Source organism: Triturus cristatus, chromosome 11 (genome assembly GCF_964204655.1).
Source record: "Triturus cristatus chromosome 11, aTriCri1.1, whole genome shotgun sequence".
NCBI lineage: Eukaryota > Metazoa > Chordata > Amphibia > Caudata > Salamandridae > Triturus > Triturus cristatus.
The window spans coordinates 891,794,965-891,810,529 of record NC_140594.1 but is presented as its reverse complement, the minus strand read 5'-3'; positions in this window follow the sequence as shown (position 1 = coordinate 891,810,529).

Here is a 15,565-nt window from a genome sequence, read left to right as displayed (position 1 = left end):
CTCTCTGTTCTCTCTAAACAACTTGGAGTGCATATTAGATGCACTAGTGATTGGATACTGTGGTACCTTATGAGCCCCTAGTATACCGTACCTTAGGTACCAAGGGCATAGGTACTTCACAGGACTACCAGGGGCTGAAGCATGCATTATGCAACCCCTGGGAAGCAGACTAAATCTGACACCACAAGCCTGCTACTGCAGCCTGGGTAAGGTAGTGTTAGCACTCCTCACTGAGATATAGGTATACTATATCTCTACCTGCACACACATATCAACCTATCAGTCACCCTTAAGGCAGGCCCTATCAATCTTGAAGGCAGGGTGCTTGGTTTCCATGTGAGGGGGTGCCTCTGCCTGAACAGGGCCCCTCTGCAGCTCTCAGAGTCCATTCTCAGTGGCTGTTTGTGGATGCGGTTAAACCATATACTCTTAAGTGCATTATAACCTCGCGGTAAATGCTAACTCTGGGATGGCTGCATAAAAACATGTTGTGTTTGGTGTCAAATGCTTTGGAATCATACCCCCACACCAGTAACTGGTGTGGAAGTATAATCCCCCCCTTCTAGAGGGATAGACATATACCCACTGTGGAAACACTGTAGAATCCTGAAGAGCCCTGGCATCACAAAATGGATGCCACCAGTCACAGACACTGGGCTGCCCTCCTGCTGCTGACCAAAACTCGCAGTGGAGGAGGCCCAACAATAGGCATCCTGTCACAGGGAGGTGTGGTCACCTCCCAGACAGGATTTAGTGTATTGGGGCTGGGTGGGTGCACTCCTAGAGTGCTTTGAAGTCCTGCACTGGCTCCTCTGTGCATATGCCAGCTCATACCGGTTCAGGGGCTACCAGCCCCTGCCCTGGCGCAGAACTGGACAAAGGGAAGTGGGTGTAGCCACCCACTCCCATGACCCTCCCATAGGAGTGGTCATAGAGCTAGTCCCTCCCTTCCTTGTAGTATAAGTTAGGGAACCCTTGCCATTGCAAACTAGATATCCCTGGACGACGCTCTGAAGAAGAATCCTGGACCTTCGACATTCCACTACCTTTGGAAGACTGAAGAATCTCCCTTGGAGTCAAGGAGTGACTCCCCTGCTTGGCACATGTAAAAACAACAGTTGATGGACAGAATGCAGAACAATGTCATACATTCATCCCAGTACAGAGATCAGGTCTTGACCCTGTGCCTCATGGGAACAGTCCAGCCCGAACTGCCAAGCCTGGTCCTCCCTGGACTGGAAAGAAGCATCCTAGGACCGGTTTAGGGGTTTCACCCCTCTTCAGCCAGGATAGCTTGATTCTAGTGGCATGGAGAGCACGGGACTCACATCTGAGCATACCCGTCCCACTCGGGGTGACAAATGCAAAAACAACATTTGATGGACAGAATGCAGAACAATGTCATACATTCACCCCAGTACAGAGATCTGGGCCTAAATCCATCGTTTTTTTGCTCACCATGCCATTCCAGTTTGAACCCAGCCATACGCAAATCAGTCTTGACCCTGTGCCTCATGGGAACAGTCCAGCCCGAACTGCCAAGCCAGGTCCTCCCTGGACTGGAAACAAGCATCCTAGGACTGGTTCCAGGGTTTCACCCCTCTTCAGCCAGGATAGCTTGATTCCAGTGACATGGAGAGCACGGGACTCACGTCTGAGCATACCCGTCCCACTCGGGGTGACAAATGCAAAAACAACAGTTGATGGACAGAATGCAGAACACCAAAACTTTGCATCAACGGTCACAAACTTTACCGCTCCTGCCAGATTCCAAAGTCCCTGCAGCCCCGGAAGTGGATTTCCCGACTACTCCAAGGCCATCGTGAGTCCCCAGTGACAAGCTGAGGAGAGTGGACCCCACGAGTGACGTGGAACTGCAATACCTGGGTACCGGACACTATTTTCGTGTGCCACCCCTTCACGATGGTCTACGAGCTTGTGCTTTGGACCACGGGTGGTCCAAGCCTCCAGCAAGATTTCCTCCGAAGATCAGAGGCCTACCTTGTCCCGAGTGACCGTGGGCTCCTGGTGAGTGAATCCTCACAAGGCATCTTTGCGATCCCTTGCCGGTTGGCTCGTGGGTCCCCAGAAGACTTTTATACAGAACCAAAGGGCTCCCCTGGTTGCCCCAGACCTGCCCTGACTCACCCTCGCTGGGTGAGTCCCTCAGACCTTGCTGGTCTGCACCACTGACTCTCTTGACTTTCCACAAGACTTGCTGTTGCCAAGGCTTGTTGGCTCCAATCCAGTTGCCGACACCTCAGTAAGCTGCAGACTTTGTTGGACACGCCGAATCCAGCTCCTGGTTGTCGTCGACACCTCCTGGACATCGTGGCTGAAGAGTCAAGACACCGGTGACCACCTGAAATCGCCAGACAACTGTGGGCATCCAGCTTCCTTTCCCCGGGTCACCGCCAAGTGACTTTGAACACTGTCCCTTCTGCTTTCAGGTCTTCTTTCTTCTGAATCCAGCTTTGGATTCCACCGGACACTTCTCCTGTCTTCACAAGCAGCAAGTCTTCTTTGGCTCCCATTGAAAACAACGCCGCGACCCAACACCAAAAGACACCTATGCACCCGGCTTCCCTGGGTGAGGTAACTCCAGCACTATGGTTCTCCTGTGAGTGTTGGCTCTAGAACTACTTACCCTGTAAGTGACTTGCTTGTAGACTCTCCCGAAGTATTCTAAAACTTTAAAATTCTAACCGCGACTTGCTCCATTGAAGTCTATTGGGATCCATGGCTGTGTTCCTTTACTTACCTGCCTTGGGTGGATTAGTGAGGCCCCAGCGCTTCTGAATTCCCTAGGCCTCGTCTCTTCTCAAGTCGATATTCCTAAACCTCTTTTTAAGTATATGGTCTGGTACACCCCTAGGGCCCCAGCCATATTTGTGCTTAACTTGTTGTGAAATGTTGATTTGTGCATACGTCCTTGACTTCTAATCTCATAAAGATTTTAGTAGAGTGTGTTAGAAATAAATACATATATATTTTATATATATACCTGTGTGGTATCCTTTCATTTAGTGATTCAAGAGATTATAAGGTAAAACAAGCTGCTTTACATTCCTCTAAAGACTTAACCTGAAGGCTGCTAGGATAGCTTTCTTAAAAAGGTTGTCTTAAACCTATCTACCATAAGAGTAGATTTGTACTGGTGCAAGGTGGCCACTTTAACTAGTGACCAGCATATACCAGGCCAATTTCTCACAGGTTGGTTAAATTTATGTCAGCATTTTTGTATATGCTGAAACAACAGGAAATGGATATTAATTGTTGTTAAAAATCACTGCGTATTTCTTAGTAGTTTTATCTGGCTAGTTGATTATTAGGTTATGCTTGTTTCCAATGCTAGTTAAGGCACATCAGCACTTATTAGTCTACACTGCACCTGAGCTATGTTTTAATGAGATGACAATTATCTTTGTATTTGAATATATATTCTTCATATTGTTTTATATATTGGTAGACAGATATTTTATTATGAGTCTGTTTTTCATTTAAGTCAGTCTTCACGGCATTGAATACCAATCTGATTGATTGTAAAGGTTTTTATTGATCATGCAATAAAATTCTTGTGTCTATATTTATTTATATATACTTACCTGCATATAGTCTGTTCCTTGATATTTTGGCTACAATATTCTGAAATCTCAATATTGCAAGCTTAATATTTCGTACTTGCACTAATTTACTATAAATCATATCTTAATGGAATATTGGGAATAGGTGTTTGAAAACAAAAATTAAGGAACAAACAGGCCCCTAGCTTTGTCTGACAAAATGGTAGACTACCAAGATAATATGCTAGTTTCGGATATTAACCGTATAAGAAAACTTTGTACTGGGAGTATAAAGAATGGGGACAGAGTTGAGCCCTGATGAAGTTCAAAAACGTTTTTGAACGAAATGCATTGGCTGGATGTTGCTATGTATGGAAAAATATTTTTTATTAATCAAAGGAAGAATACAAATATTTTAGAACAAAATTGAGAACTTGTGGACTACAGTATTTCCCTGTGCACGATTCCACTTACATACTGATTCGAATTCTGCTGAGCAGTGGTACCAAACAACGGCAGGTACTGGAAAAGAAGTGCATGAGCCCTAAAATTGATTGGAACTTTGTGCGGAGTGCCCTCTTTTTGAGTCAGCTGGTGATGTTCTTTAGTCGTTTACACATATATAAAGAACTGTTATTAAAAAAAAAGCTTTGTGATGGCGCAGTGAGTGTGTAGTGAGAAATGTGCTCATGTGTTCATTTGTTTTGGTTGTATTGTTTTCAACTGTGGGATCAATGTTTCTTGTACATATACTTACCAATGTCATCAGTGATACTCGGATTCTCTTGTTTTTCTTTTGGGGGGTTTTCTAACACATTTTATTGATTTCAAAGATATGCAACATATCAATAAAGGAAAATCCAAGCAAGAACAAAATAAGTGGGGTGTATAATTCTCCTGCCCGTTCTCAATTTGCTCTCTGCTCCACCCCCCTTCTTCAGATATTAATGCTAATCAACTATAAACAAGTTCTTGTATGCCTGAATTTCCTGGTCTATTGCTACTGTCTGTGTGGTTCTGTTGTGAAGGGTGATGCCTGGATAGTCCACCCATATCTGTCAGACCTCGGCATGCTTTGAGGGCAGTCCCTGGCCTCATATACCGAAATATCTCTACTCTTGCACCAATGATGACCAACCACCAATCCCCCACAGAAGGATCTTTGTTCTGCCACTTATGAGCTATATCTCTCTTGCCTACAGTGAGGCATAGCTGTATCAATGTTGTTCAGTATTGGTCCAGAGTCAGGTATGTAATGATGTGCAGGAGAACAAGTTTAAGATCGGAGACGATAGGTGCATCCAGGACATTGCCTACGCTGGCAATCACTTGCCTTCAGAATGTTCCAGTCTCCACACAACCAAGTGGTATGTACAAGGACCTTTACTTTACTTTATTTGAGTTTTATATAGCGCTGGCTAAACCCGGAGGTATCAGAGCGCTTTACAAGAGGATCAGTGAGTGACAAGATTTACGTTACATCAGTTACAAAGCATAGTCAAACATAGGATAAAAAACAATGTCATGAAATTCGTCGGAGGGAGGGGAGGGAGGGGAGAGAGGGGAGGAAGGAGACAAAGCAGGGAGACAAGAAGAAACTGTGTCCAATGTCTGGCTGGGTAGGTGACAGCCGAGGGGTGAACCAGGGCCGATCTCCTCTATAGCTGTCTGGGCAGCTCCACCGGGCATTGGCCATAGTGCTCGGACTCCTCTGTCAGGATGATGATCATGGTTAGTCTGTAAATGTCTAATTCAAAACGGGGGAGTTGGAGAGTTGGGAACCGCAGTCAGATATAAACCCCAAAGTGAAGGGGTTTTTGCTTCGATGTTATCAAGGCACAATCCGCAGGCAAAGGCAGCCGCCAAAGAACCGGAAGAAGACAGCAGGCAGTACGGAGTCAAGGTGCATGCCCCATCTTGAAGTCAGGTGTTGTCCAGGCCCGTCCCTACAACGGACACCTCTGCCTCAGAATGCCCCTAGAAAAGAGCGTCTTCGTGAGAGGGGGATCAGTTGGAATGCCCCAAGAGCTATGTTTGGGAGAGCCCCGGAGCCTCAGGGGTCCCCCACAGAGGTATTCGAGATTGGCCCCAGCCGTCATCCTGACTGGGAACGTGTGCTCCTTAGGGTGTTTATACTGCAGGTATGTCCGCCATCTTAAGGTCAGGCATCAGAGACAGACCGGGGGTTTGAGAGGTGAGAGAGCTTGAGTGCTTAGGCAAGGGTAGGGATTACTTGGTTCTCTTAGGTAGTAAGATAAATGCCAGTAGATCAGGATCAGACTCCAAGGCAGCATTCATCATCACGGTGGCATCTGCCATTTTAGGTACCGGCGTCAGGGTCAGGCAAGTCAGAGGACTGCAGCAAGTCGAAACAACGTACAACGAATGAGAGAACCAAGGTATCAATTAGACTGTCTTTTCCTGCGGATAAATCAAGGCCACCGTTTGGGTCTGTTAGAAGCTGATTTAGTATTAGACTCAGTGCAACCCGGATTCTGACTGAAGAAGAGAGAGATCAAGTCCCAAGATGGCGGCCCACAGGTCCTCCCGAAGTGGTCGCCAAAGAGGCCGGCCCTCCTATGCTCTCCCGTCTGTTGTGCTGTTCGGTGTAGCGTGGACACGGTGATCTCTGGTGCTCCGCACCGTCAAGCTGGCCAACGAGGCGGAGTCACCATTATCTCCAGTATGTCTCCGATAATCGAGGCCCCAAGATGGCATTAGCAGTACGGGAGGCAGTAGCACATCAGTATTTGCATCGCCAGCACTGCGTCGTCTCAGACGACAATTGAATCTGTTCGGAAGTTCCCCTCTATGCCGCGGTGCCGATTGAATTGTTTTGCGAGGCGTCGGCAGTGGCAACCTGGGGCTCCCGGGCGCCCGTCCGACTCCAAGAGCAATGATTGCGGTGAGTTTAAGCCAATAACACGCAACAAAGCACTTTGGGGGAACGGCAACCACAACTGCAGAGGCTCCCAATGTTCCCAAAAACGGGAGTGCGTTTTTTTCTGCTGGATTTGGTGCGAAGAAGCACCGGGCTTGGTTACTGAGCGTAAGATTACCACGGAGCATCAGCTCCGAGCAGCCATGATGGAATCCGGCCATGACTCCCTCCCGGGCTTAACAGTGGAGCAGGGCCGGATTGGGAACCAAAAGCGGCCCTGGCAAAGTGCTCAGCTGGCCCCCGGGGTGTTGGGGGTGCGGCCGAGCAGTTTGCCAGGGCCGGTTTCGGCCAATTTAGTCACAGCAGCCGATATTGCAGCTATGCTGCAAAAACGTCCCTGTAACCAAAGACCCAAAAATTGGCCCCAGCCCTGGCGGCCCACTGGGAAATGCCCAGTGCCTGCCGCGGCCAGTGGAGGAAGAAGGGAGAGGCAATCATACCCAGAGGCTACGCCTCCATAGTTAGGTCCAATGTAGATAGTTCAGTTGGATTAGACAAAGTCTTGGGTTCCCTTGTTAACTGCAACTCTAAACTTAGTTTAGATGGCATTAAGAATCTGCGCACCCTCCCTCTGCTATCCAGTAGCAAAGTGCTTGTGCTCTCTCCCTTAATCATGGTAAAATTAGTCAACACCTAATTGATACATGTAATTTACTTATAGGTCCCTAGTGAATGGTACTACATTATCCTAGAGCCAGTAAAGAAAATGCCACAAGTGAGCTGCAGCAATTTATGTGACACTCACTAAAGTAACATTGTAATACATGTCTCATGCCTGCCAATGCAGGCTGAGTGCAGTTTTAAACTGCCATTCCGACCTGGAAAATAAACCTTCCCTGACTGTGGGCTGACCCCGGATCTAAATACAACAGCTAACTACATTGGAAAATTAGATTAAATGAGTTCTTTAGGAAGATTTTGACATTTGCAGGTCATTCTCAGTATGAAATTTGGCTTGAATCTCAAGCTTTCAGATATGCCAAGGGTTGGTTAGAGTTTTCTGGTTCCTGAGTATTGTAGCTGCTAACAATCCTCCGCATGGTAATGGACATACACCTCTGCCCGGAGTGCCCCAAGTGGAGTGATGTTTGAATCCCTAAAGCTAATTTTTGTTGTCATATGCAAACATGGATCCTTCGTGTGTGCCAATGAGACAGGCCTATCTTGCAGATTGCGATCTTGTTGGACCAGGAGGGGGCCCAAAGTGCTACCCACATAGTGGTGAAAGGCTACTGCCTTTACCAGGAGATAAGCATCATGAGCGGCGTGGTGGCCGCATACCCTGTTGAATTGGACAGTTACTTTGTACCTGTGTCATTGGAGGGAGGCCTACAGGCTCACACGTTTGAAGTTCTGCTGCTGTGTGCTTAACTCATCCTTGACCTACATCGGTTTAGGGGGTAGTGCTGTGCATGTGTGATATTCATGTGCTGGGTGTTTGTGTGCCTGTGAATGGTACAATATATGAAAGATGTAGTGCTGTGGAACACATGTATGTTACATGCATGTGCTTGATGTATGTGTGCTGTGGATAGGATAATGCATGGCAGACTCTGGGTTCCATTTTTGGAGACCCAGGACTTCATGATGAAACATGAGGAGAGCAGGTAGAGGAATCCTTCCAGACAGATTTGTGTATTGCTGCATTCCGGTAAGCTGGGTTGAATACACTGGAGAGAGGTAGAGCCAGGCTCCCCCAGTCCACTTCAAAGGGTACTCTTTAATTCAAAGAAAGGTCACAAGGAAGTGGCCTGGGCTCATCTCAGGATGGAGGACGGGCTTATAAGAAAACCATAGAGTGGGCCTAAGGCCCTTGAGCTAACCTTCTGATACACATATCACTGTGGCTGACATCCAGTTGTGATGTCATAGCCACTTCCATGGCCTGTGTTGTTGGGCTATCAATTGTGGAGTCACTACTGGTCTGACAGAATGCTTTCTGGAGGAAGAGAGGGCAGATAAGTGGTCTTGAAAAGGAAGCAGACCCCCAACATAAACTTCAAAGATTCAGATTCTAAATTACATTTGGCATCTGGAAATGGCTTATAGGAAGGGGAGCTTGAGACCCTAAACATTTCACACAGCCAGTCGAACTGTTACAAGCTCTAACAGACTTCTGTCTATGACCAGGACTAGGGGACAATGCACTGCTAGTCTCCTAGTTGGGTGATGGGACATCACCTAGGGAATCCAAGACCACCTGCCCTGGAACCTGGAGTGCCAGCACCAGCCTGCTTGCTAAGACAAGTGTGCCCTGTGAGAAAGAGGAGAGCATTGGAGGGAGCATGGTCCAGCAGGCAATCTTGTTAAGCGGATTCCCTTAGGAAGGAGTGAAAAGACTTCTGCACTAATTAGGTCATTGCCCATGTGCAGGGAAATTTGGTGACCATGGGATGCCTGAGGAGAGCTGTCTTGAAGTGATCCATGATTTTCGTTGTGGAAAAACGGAAACAGTATGCCAGGAGGGGCCACCATGAAGAGATTGTCAAGCTGAGTGGGCTATAGCTCGTGTGCAGTGGTGAGCTGGTGACTACGTATGTAAAGAGGGGCCCCCTTGAGGAAATTTCTGTACCATTCGGGTTGGAGCCCGTGTGCAGTGAGAGACAGTGACCCTGCATGCCAGAGGGGACCACTGGGACCAAGCACGAAGTCTCTGTGGGGACCCCTACGGACTTGCCTCATGACTGAGGAAGATCATAAGAACCTTCGCACTACTTCCCCCTACACTCAAAGTGGGAGGGACCAAAATAACTTACTCAGCTTAGAGGAGCCACAAAGAATCTCTAGTCGCTGTGATTAAACGACTGCGAGTGATGAATATGAGGACTGCTGAGTGCAGCCTGCTTGGGCCACGTGCAGAGAACTTACCACAGACAGTGGCTGTAGCTCCAGCGCCTGCTGAGGGGGCGTGCTCAGGGACTCAAATCACTCCAATCCTTGAGATGCAGGTAACACTGATTTTGGGCCAGTCAGTCCTGGGAGAACCTGCTTGCCATATAGCCTTCAGCCCTGGAACACTTCTGACTTTAGTACAGAGTTGGAGTGGAACTCATGAGACTCAGACTAGTAGTGGGGCTTCATCTGAATGTTGGTTCTAGTGAATGGGAAATAACCACTATCGCTGGATGAGGAGGGGAATCACCTAAAGAAACACTTGAGTCCTGACCTCATGTGACTGTAGAGGCTTTTAGTGTATGTCCAATTTCCTTTTTGAGTTGGAAGTGGTCAAATAAAATATATCTTTTTCATAAAAGTAAGTATTTAACTGGGCAATTATTTTTTGCTGCTGCTGCGCATATTTTGAGTTGTGAGCCCGTGTCACTCCCTGTATCCAACTTCCCCCAAGAATACTTAGACTGCTCGACCTGCACTACTACTGAGAGCCAATTGCTGAAGGGGTACTTGGCCCAGTTGATCAGGATCCATAGTAGGTCAGGTCCTGGTACACCAGAGGTAACATGCCTCACCCCCCATAGTTAGGCCTAGTAACCCCCTCTTGCGCCGTGACCCTCTGAGCGGTGTTTTGACAGTAGTAATCCCTATGAAAGGTAGGAGAATATTGGGTGTGTTTAGGTATGACATGTAAAGGCACTTGCACCATTCCGCCATGGCTTGAAATGTTATCAATCACATAGTGGATCAACCCACGCAATTATTTAGTCTCACCTTCTTTCTATTGGTTGTGTAGATGTCCCCCATCATTGGAATACATGATGGACTATTTTACATCTGAAAATTACATCCGGTCATCACACACATATTTCTCTGTCTCCTCCAGGAAACACATACAAAAGCAGTGCTTTTTGCCAATCATGTCTTAGGGTCTAATATACATCTTGGATGGAAAGGGTACTCCAGCGTGGCGGAAAACCTTTCCTGCCAAAACTATTTATTTTAAATGCAAGAGGACCAATGTTTGACGGTGGCGGAGACTATTCTGTCTCCACTGGGGTCAAACTTCTCTGACAGATCTCATGGCGAGGGGGTGTACGTTTTTTTTATTTTCAAAACAAAATGCCACTTGGGCACTTGTGTTTTAAAATAAAAAAAAAAGTAACTGTTGTACGGTTCTGTCATGTTTGCCAGAGCTATACAGCAAAGTTACAATGCATTGGCAGGAACCGCCTAGAAGACAGCTGCTGTCAATGCTATAAATGTCAGTCATCATAATGGACATTTCTAAGCTTGGCTGTCGGGACCTCTGGTAGGACAAGGGAGTAAAATATTATGTCACCCTAGTGGAGGAGAGCCCAACCACCAAATCGGGCCTGAGTGCAGCCCAGCAGTGTGTTTGTTTCTCATCTAATGCACTTTGCTATTCAGGTGTATTTTTGTACTTCAAATAGAGTGCTTGAATCCTTCTGCATCAGGGACAATTTTAACACTACAGGCCTTCCCATTGACTCTGTAAATCTCATTGCCCCTTGTGTCCCGTTCTCTCTACTTATGTTTTGCTGTTCCCTCCGTTCTTCATTACTGTGTCTCACGTCACACCACCTGCTTCTCCTGCTTGCTCTTCCCCCTCACAACGTATGCCTTCCTGTCCAATGTCTTTCTTGCCAACTCTTAATATACATCCTACTAACCTCTTTTTCCCCCTCTCAACATCAATTTCTATCTCCTAGTTCATGCTCTACCCACAGCCTACCTAAACTTCTAGTCTGACAGCGACATCTTTTGTCTTTATTGTATGATATTTTTGTTATCATGTGAAATGAAGCGCAAGCGGTAAATTAGGCACCCTAGCTTAATTTTGCATACAAACAAAAAGAGCACAGTGTTCTAGTGGGCTTTCTGCTCACTTTGAGGAAATAATAGTACAGAAAAACTGTCGAGGACCCAGGAGTATGGGCCAGCTCAATGCCAGGATGGCTCATCTTCAAACCCACTGTTTATAAAAAAAACTTTAATCTTTCGGGCCAGTGGGTAAATTGGGGAGGCTACAAGTTGTTAGGACTGCAAAGCTACCACCCCACATCTTTATATAGTTTTTTTTCTCTGGTTGTGAAGTGGATAAATCCTGATACACCTCCCAGAGCGGGCATAAAAATTGTCTAGATCTTAGGGAATCAGGGGGACCATCCAATGCTAGGACAGTTCCGCACAGCATACCTTTTTCAATTAGATTTTTATCCTCATGGTTTAATGGGCTTTCTGTCCACCAGGTCATCTTGAAATGGTATTTTCTATACTTTATTATTGTACCATTCCAAGATGGCATCACAATGCACATTTTTGCAGGACATAGACACAATGGGTGGCCTTTTTGTAATGGTACAACAATAATAAATTATAGATATTTCTATTTCAAGATGGTTGCCCAGTAAAATTGCATTTGCTAATGCGTTCAATTGAAAAAAGCCTTGACAAAGCCAATGCATGTGAGCAGCTGCAAAAGCATCCTCCAGGGCAATAGGGCAAGGGAGACCTATTGGGTATGGCAATTCTTGTTACATTTTGCTACTACCATGGTCTTCTATACCTGGGACCATGGGTAACATGTGCAGTATAAGGGGTATCAAAGAGAAAGGAAGGGGAAGCTGGTTTCACTTTTGGAACACCTTACTACCAATGACGTGCTATAGGAACACTCTTACTTTTAATAGACCTTTATATCATTGTTACGGATGCAACCCTGATATTTAAAATAGAAAGGGATGACATCTCTTAAAGGTGTAGCTATGCCTCTAACCAGTATGGTTTCATGTTTATTCTGTTTCTGGATTTTCGGAACAAAGCACGAGTCTCTCATTATTGAGATAAAAGGATCTCTTCTGCTTTTTGTTTCAAAATAATTCATCTTTGTTCTTTAGATAATGAGGTTTAAATGTCAATTTCCAAAGTACTCACTAGCATACAACAGATGTTTTTGCTGGTATTTACATGATTGGGAAATCAAAATCGCATTGTCCAGATAGAGCAAAGCATCACAAAGAGTTGGCATTGGATCATCCGCTTACCAAACTAATTTCCCCAATTAAACAATCAGAGATATAGAGAAGAATATCCATGGTCTAGCAAGGAACCATATAAAACTAACAAAGGGACTTGATGAGGATCATTTTCATGCCAGGTAAGCACTGCCATCTTTTACATTTGGTGCTTCATACATTGATTTAATCGATGCCACCATCCACATCCAGTTCATCCAATGTTATTCAAAGCACCATCTCTTAATGAAACCAAAACCTGAGCAAGCCTTACTCACAGGAGTTTTTTTGTTATCCATTGTCCACTCCTTGAATCTGCCCATATAACAATTGTGTAACATTTTTCCAGATATATCCTGTAATGTATTTTTTCCAGCAAGGTTTTGCAACAACCCTGTGACCTTTTTCAAACAGTACTATAAGCCATCCTTTCTCCTGAAAACTGACACTCATTGAACTGGGACTATAGCTTTAGTAAGGTTTTAGAAATTCAGCCAACCAGGCAATAACTGAAGATAGAGGATTCCAAACCATCTTGACTCATGGCTTTTTCAACTTTCAGACTTCTTAACATCCTCTTTAATAGGTGAAACCATCAAATACTTGCAGTTTACTGAGGGTTTGTCAAATATTTTCAGAAAACAAAATATGTGCACAATGTACTAAATAATCCTTAGGGTCAGTTGGGCACCCTTTCCAAAAATGTCCATAACCTAGATCCTGTATTTAAAGTTAAACTGCTTATTTTTGTTTTTAAAAAGATTTCTGACCATTTTTAAGACGCAAGGCTGTGTTATCAATTATAATTGAAATCACTTAGTCAGAAAAATGTGGTCTCTTTAAAGCCTTTGTCAAATCATTCTGTACTTTCAGTGCACAAGAAAAGGACCATTCATGATACCGTATTGTGCTCATCGAGTAGCCGACAATTAGCTGTACAACAAACTGCACAGAATTATCCATTCTTAAGGCCACATTTTCCTGGGATCTAGTAGTAGTATTAACTAGGGAAGCTCTTACCAATCTTGGCACCGACAAGCAATCGCAGAAGGGTACACAGCCTACATATTCACATTCTGCTTCTTTAGGATGTCCTACTAAAGGCATCCTGAAGCCAACGATGTACATGGAAAAGCAAAGCTGTGAGTTTTCTTTACTATGCCTCTTTTAGCTGTGTGAAATTAGGAAAAATTAGTTTCACTTCATGACATTTGCCCGATTAGGTTGACATAATATAAAACAAAATAACTCATCCCTACTCTTATGATTTTCCTAAAAAAAAGTCGATTTCAAAGCCTTGAGTGTTGACATGTCTTTAAACTATTTATTAACATTTGACTTAAATGACAATCTTTCTTATCAATTTAAATTTCTTGACCCCGTCATCCTCAGGAATTATTCACTATTTAATTTGATAGCAGATCTTCTTCCAATACATTGGTTGGAGGTTATACTCTTGCTTTATTCTCAAGCTAGTACAGAAAGTAGTCATTGAGCCCAGTCTAGGTTGAATCCAAAATCCAAAGTAATTTTTGCTATAAAGAGATCAACAGTATCACTTAAAAGTCCTGAACTGGCCAATCCTAGTAGTTACCAGCCAGATCAGTAATTTTGGCTATAATAGCGAGGGCCGCAGTGTTCATTGGCTGTTTCCAGAAATAATTAAAATCTTAGAGTTGATTTTTTTTCAAACTTAGAGAGAGCTGTTTCATATATAGCAAATTGATGAAAAAATACCCTGAGAGCACTGGGATATTGTTAGTCAGACACCAAGCATTTTTGAAAATTTGACTTGATCCCAGTTGCAATTAATGTCTTTAAAACAGCCTGAGTATTTGACCTTTGAATGGGTCATCTGTTGTGAGAAAGGAAACTGCTTTCCAAAATGTCAATGTTTTTGGGAAGACTTTACTGTGATGGGAGTAGTTACATTAAATAATGTCTCTGATTATGTTAATTTTATCAGAGAGGAAAAGAAAAATCCTTTCATTTGTTGACTGAACAAGACGATGAGCAGTTGGCCAGCTCCAAGCAATTTGCACTAATGATTTTGAAGGCGGTGTCTGCAGCATTAGAACAGCTGGAGATTTGCTTCTGAATGGGGAAATGTTCTTGGTGTCAGTCTGGCAAATTTATATACCTTAATTATTACTTTACACATAAGATGGATAATGTGTGAAATGTAACACCACTTAAAGTTTGAAAGAATAGTGTTAATTTTTTCTTAGTTTGAGAAGGGAACCATTTATAAATGGTTAAATTGGTTTCTAGCCTATGTGTTTTAATAAAAAGAAAACCCACATCCAAGTCCCTGATATTGCGAATAATGTTGTTATAATCCGTTAGTGTATTGTCTATCCATGCCAGAACCAAGGTTGATGAATTTAGGAGGTAGATGATTTCAGAGGTAGAGTCTATCTTTCTTTTTAAAGGGCAAATCTATGTGTTTCAGCTGTTTTTCATAGAGAGGAAATAAGTAGGTGGTTGGCAAGAAAAAGGCTACAAGAATTTGATCAAATTATTTGAATTAGAATAATAAATTGACCCATTGAGGTATTTGAAATGTAGGAGGATTGGCCTGGACCAGGAGCGATGTGAACTTGTGTGGATTGTTTACAGGCAGAAGAATTTTAAATTTGCAAAAATATTTGGATTTAGAATTTCCTCCGTTGATGTTGAAGTAAATATGTTTTACCACAGAGTATTTTCTTTTGAGTAATATGTTCAGTAAGCTCATCAATAATCTTGAGTGTGTGGTAGATAATTGGACATAGTGAGGGAGGCAGAGATGTCAAATTTAAGGCATTTAAAGGGGTGACTGTGGTGGTAAGAATTAGCTTGGATTGCATAACGTTTTCAAAGATGAATGCACCATCACTTCCTTATTTGTTGTGTTTGAGTTTGTAATGCACAGCATCCAACTAGTGTGACTTCCTTTGTTCCAATGATGTGCATTGGTTTGTCTAATATGAAGGAGCATATACATGAAATTTATAATATGTATTTCGATGTTTGAAGCATGATTGGGAAAGTAAAGGACGTGGGATGAGTTTGTTCTTTGAGACACATTTCCACGGGAAGGGATTTGGATGAAGAATAGTAGCCTGGGAGTGAGGCAGAAGATGGGATTT